This window comes from Procambarus clarkii, chromosome 14 (genome assembly GCF_040958095.1).
Source record: "Procambarus clarkii isolate CNS0578487 chromosome 14, FALCON_Pclarkii_2.0, whole genome shotgun sequence".
Classification (NCBI taxonomy): Eukaryota; Metazoa; Arthropoda; class Malacostraca; order Decapoda; family Cambaridae; genus Procambarus; species Procambarus clarkii.
The window spans coordinates 45,464,579-45,470,479 of NC_091163.1; positions in this window are offsets into that span (position 1 = coordinate 45,464,579).

Here is a 5,901-nt window from a genome sequence, read left to right on the forward strand (position 1 = left end):
ACTATAATGAAGCATCTGGCTCTGAGTAAAGTAACTGGACTATAATGAAACATCAGGCTCTGAGTAAAGTAACTGGACTATAATGAAGCATCAGGCTCTGAGTAAAGTAACTGGACTATAATGAAGCATCTGGCTCTGAGTAAAGTAACTGGACTATAATGAAGCATCAGGCTCTGAGTAAAGTAACTGGACTATAATGAAGCATCTGGCTCTGAGTTAAGAGATAATAGACATGCTGACATACACAAATGGGTTAACATGTGAAGGACTCAAGTATAACATGCTGCCTTGAGACTTGGGTTATAATATTAGTTATGAGTCAAGTCATTAGTTCTAACTGATGAAGCATTGTCTATATTCTGGACCCAAAGTCTTTATTTAGTTGTAGTAAACACTGAGTGGTGACCACACTTTCAGGCTGCTTCCTGGGTGTGGGTGTGTGTACTCACCTAATTATACTCACCAAATTGTGCTTGCAGGGGTTGAGCTCTGGCTCATTGGTTGCGCCTCTCAAACGTCAATCAGCAGGTGTACAAGTTCCTGAGCCTATTGGGTTCTATCATATCTACACTTGCAACTGTGTATGGAGTCAGCCTCCACCACATCACTTCCTAATGCATTCCATTTACAGTGTTTACATTTACACTGAAAAAGTTCTTTCTAACGTCTCTGTGGCTCATTTGGGTACTCAGCTTCCACCTGTGTCCCCTTGTTCGCGTCCCACCAGTGTTGAATAGTTCATCCTTGTTTACCCGGTCGATTCCCCTGAGGATTTTGTAGGTTGTGATCATGTCCCCCCTTACTCTTCTGTCTTCCAGTGTCGTAAGGTGCATTTCCCGCAGCCTTTCCTCATAACTCATGCCTCTTAGTTCTGGGACTAGTCTAGTAGCATACCTTTGGACTTTTTCCAGCTTCGTCTTGTGCTTGACAAGGTACGGGCTCCATGCTGGGACCGCATACTCCAGGATTGGTCTTACATATGTGGTGTACAAGATTCTAAATGATTCCTTACACAGGTTCCTGAACGCCGTTCTGATGTTAGCCAGCCTCGCATATGCCGCAGACGTTATTCTCTTTATGTGGGCTTCAGGAGACAGGTTTGGTGTGATATCAACTCCTAGATTTTTCTCTCTGTCTGTTTCATTAAGTACTTCATCTCCTATTCTGTATCCTGTGCCTGGCCTCCTGTTTCCACTGCCTAGTTTCATTACTTTGCATTTACTCGGGTTGAACTTCAACAGCCATTTGTTGGACCATTCACTCAGTCTATCCAGGTCATCTTGTAGCCTCCTACTATCATCCTCTGTTTCAATCCTCCTCATAATTTTTGCATCGTCGGCAAACATTGAGAGGAACGAATCTATACCCTCAGGGAGATCATTTACATATACCAGAAACAGTATAGGTCCAAGGACTGACCCCTGCGGGACTCCACTTGTGACGTCTCGCCAATCTGAGACCTCACCCCTCACACAGACTCGTTGTCTCCTGTTGCTTAGGTACTCCTCTATCCACCGGAGTACCTTCCCTCTCACTCCAGCCTGCATCTCCAACTTTCGCACTAGCCTCTTGTGTGGCACTGTATCAAAGGCTTTCTGACAATTCAAAAATATGCAGTCTGCCCACCCTTCTCTTTCTTGCCTTATTTTTGTTGCCTGGTCGTAGAATTCAAGTAACCCTGTGAGGCAGGACCTGCCATCCCTGAACCCATGTTGATGCTGCGTTACAAAGTTCCTTCGCTCCAGATGCTCCACTAGTTTTTTTCGCACAATCTTCTCCATCAGCTTGCATGGTATGCAGGTTAGGGACACTGGCCTGTAGTTCAGTGCCTCCTGTCTATCCCCTTTCTTGTATATCAGGACTACGTTAGCTGCTTTCCAAATATCTGGCAGTTTCCCTGTTGCCAGTGATTTGTTATACACTATGGAGAGTGGTAGGCTCAGTTCTCTTGCTCCTTCCTTTAGAACCCAAGGGGAGATTCCATCTGGGCCTATAGCCTTTGTCACGTCCAACTCTAGTAAACACTTCCTTACTTCCCCACTGGTAATCTCAAACTCTTCCAGTGGTTCCTGGTTAGCTATTCCCTCACTTACCTCTGGAATTTCTCCTTGCTCTAAGGTGAAGACCTCCTGGAATTTCTTATTCAATTCCTCACACACTTCCTTGTCATTTGTAGTGAATCCTTCCGCCCCTATCCTTAATCTCATAACCTGTTCCTTTACTGTTGTTTTTCTCCTAATGTGGCTATGCAACAATTTAGGCTGAGTCTTTGCCTTGCTTGCGATGTCATTTTCGTATTGTCTTTCTGCCTCTCTTCTCATCCTGACATATTCATTCCTGGCATTCTGGTATCTTTCTCTGCTCTCCAGTGTCCTGTTATTCCTATAGTTTCTCCATGCCCTTTCACTTTGCTGCTTAGCTAGCCTACATCTTTGATTAAACCATGGGTTTCTCATCTTCATTTCTCTGTTTTCCTTTTGGACTGGGACAAACTTGTTTGCTGCGTCCTTGCACTTCTGCGTGATGTGATCCATCATATCTTGGGCCGTCTTTCCCCTGAGCTCTGTTTCCCATGCTATATCTGTTAGGAATTTTCTTATCCCCTCATAGTTTCCCTTTCGGTATGCTAACCTTTTGGTTTCGGTATCCCTCCTCGAGTTCAATAACCCTTCTTCAATCAAGTACTCAAACACCAGTACACTGTGGTCTCTCATTCCTACTGGGTCCTCAAAACCGATTTCTCTTATGTCGGAGTCGTTCAGAGTGAAGACTAGGTCGAGTCTCGCTGGTTCGTCATTGCCTCTCATCCTTGTGGGTTCTCCGACATGCTGGGTTAAAAAGTTGCTTGTCACCACCTCCAATAGTTTGGCTCTCCACGTATCCTCGCCTCCATGCGGTTCCTTGTTCTCCCAGTCAATCTTTCCGTGATTGAAGTCGCCCATGATGAGCAGGTGGGATCTATTTCTACAGGCAGCAGAGGCTGCCCTCTCAATTATAGTGTTAACTGCCTTGTTGTTGTTTTCATACTCTTGACTGGGTCTCCTGTCATTTGGTGGAGGGTTGTATATTACTGCTACTACTATTCTTGGTCCTCCCATTGTTATGGTGCCTGCTATGTAGTCTCTGAACTCCTCACAGCCCGGGATGGCCATCTCCTTAAAACTCCATTCCCTTCTCATGAGTAGGGCCACTCCGCCACTATGTGTAATTACACATAGGCCACTATGTGTAATTACCTAAGTGTGTAATTACCTAAGTGTAGTTACAGGATGAAAGCTACGCTCGTGGTGTCCTGTCTTCCCAGCACTCTTTGTCATATAACGCTTTGAAACTACTGATGGTCTTGGCCTCCACCACCTTCTCACCTAACTTGTTCCAACCTTCTACCACTCTGTTTGCGAAAGTGAATTTTCTTATATTTCTTCGGCTTCTGTGTTTAGCTAGTTTAAATCTATGACCTCTTGTTCTTAAAGTTCCAGGTCTCAGGAAATCTTCCCTATCGATTTTATCAATTCCTGTTACTATTTTGTACGTAGTGATCATATCACTTCTTTTTCTTCTGTCTTCTAGTTTTGGCATATTTAATGCCTCTAACCTCTCCTCGTAGCTCTTGCCCTTCAGTTCTGGGAGCCACTTAGTAGCATGTCTTTGCACCTTTTCCAGTTTGTTGATGTGCTAAGATATGGGCACCACACAACCGCTGCATATTCTAGCGTTGACCTAGCAAAAGTTGTGAACAATTTCTTTAGTATATCGCCATCCATGTATTTAAAAGCAATTCTGAAGCTAGAAAGCGTGGCATAGGCTCTTCGCACAATATTCTTTATATGGTCCTCAGGTGATAGTTTTCTATCTAGAACCACCCCTAGATCTCTTTCTTTATCAGAATTCTTTAACGATTTCTCACATAATATATAGGTTGTGTGAGGTTATCTTGAGATAATTTCGGAACTTTTAGTGTCCCCGCAGCCCGGTCCTCGACCAGGCCTCCACCCCCAGGAAGCAGCCCGTGACAGCTGACTAACACCCAGGTACCTATTTTACTTCTAGGTAACAGGGGCATAGGGTGAAAGAAACTCTGCCCATTGTTTCTCGCTGGCGCCTGGGATCGAATCCAGGACCACAGGATCACAAGTCCCGCGTGCTGTCCGCTCGGCCAACTGGCTCAAATGTTCTCCTATTCCACATTCCATAACATGGCATTTATTAACATTAAATTCCATTGCCAAGTGGTGCTCCATATACTTATTTTGTCCAGGTCATCTTGAAGGGCATGACAATCATCTAAGTTTCTTATCCTTCCTATTATCTTAGCATCATCAGCAAACATGTTCATATAATTCTGTATACCAACTGGTAGATCATTTATGTAGACAATAAACATCACTGGTGCAAGAACTGAACCCTGTGGTACTCCAATTGTGACATTTCTCCAGTCCGATACATTGCCTCTGATCACTGCCCTCATTTTTCTATCAGTCAGAAAATTTTTCATTCATGTTAGAAGCTTACCTGTCACCCCTCCAATATTTTCCAGTTTCCAGAACAACCTCTTATGTGGAACTCTGTCGAAAGACTTTTTTAGGTCCAGATAGATGCAGTCAACCCAACCATCTCTTTCCTGTAATATCTCTATTGCTCGATCACAGAAACTGAGTAAATTTGATACACAGGATCTTCCAGACCGAAAACTATACTGTCTGTCTGATATTATATCACTTCTCTCCAGGTGTTCTACCCATTTAGTTTTAATTATTTTTTCCAATATTTTGATTATTACACTTGTCAATGATACCGGTCTATAATTAAGGGGGTTTTCCCTGCTTCCACTTTCGTAGATTGGAACTATGTTAGCCTTTTTCCACACATCAGCTACAACTCCTGTAAACAGGGATGCCTGAAAAATCAGTTGAAGTGGAATGCTGAGCTCAGGTGCACATTCTCTCAGAACTCATGGTGAAACTCCATCTGGGCCAACTGCCTTGTTCTTATTTAGCTCCTTGAGCATTTTTTCCACTTTGTCTCTAGACACCTCTATGTGCTCTATGTTATTCTCTGGAATTCTTATTGTATCTGGTTCCCTGAAGATTTCATTTTGTACAAATACACTTTGGAACTTTTTGTTTAATGTTTCACACATTTCCTTTTCATTTTCCATGAATCTATTTCCCATTTTCAACCTCTGAATATTATCCTTTACCTGCAATTTGTTGTTTATGAATTTATAGAATAGACCTGGTTCTGTTTTACATTTGTCTGCAATCCCTTTTTCAAATTACTTTCTGCCTCTCTCCTCACTGTCGTGTAGTTGTTTCTCGCACCTTTGTATCGCTGGTATGTTTGGGGGTTTGGCCTCTTCCTGTATTGATTCCATTTTTGTGTCTTTTGGTCTCTGGCCCTCTCGCACTTTCTGTTGAACCAATCCTGTTTCCTAGTTCTGCTTCTCTGTTTTGGTATAAATTTTTTTGGGCCTTTATCATATATTTCACAAAACTTGACATGTGTGTGTGTGTGTGTGTGTGTGTAATTACCTAAGTGTAATTACCTAAGTGTAGTTACAGGATGAGAGCTACGCTCGTGGTGTCCCGTCTTCCCAGCACTCTGTCATATAACGCTTTGAAACTACTGACGGTCTTGGCCTCCACCACCTTCTCACTTAACTTGTTCCAACCGTCTACCACTCTATTTGCGAAGGTGAATTTTCTTATATTTCTTCGGCATCTGTGTTTAGCTAGTTTAAATCTATGACCTCTTGTTCTTGAAGTGCCAGGTCTCAGGAATCCTTCCCTGTCGATTTTATCAATTCCTGTTACTATTTTGTACGTAGTGATCATATCACCTCTTTTTCTTCTGTCTTCTAGTTTTGGCATGTTTAATGCTTCCAACCTCTCCTCGTAGCTC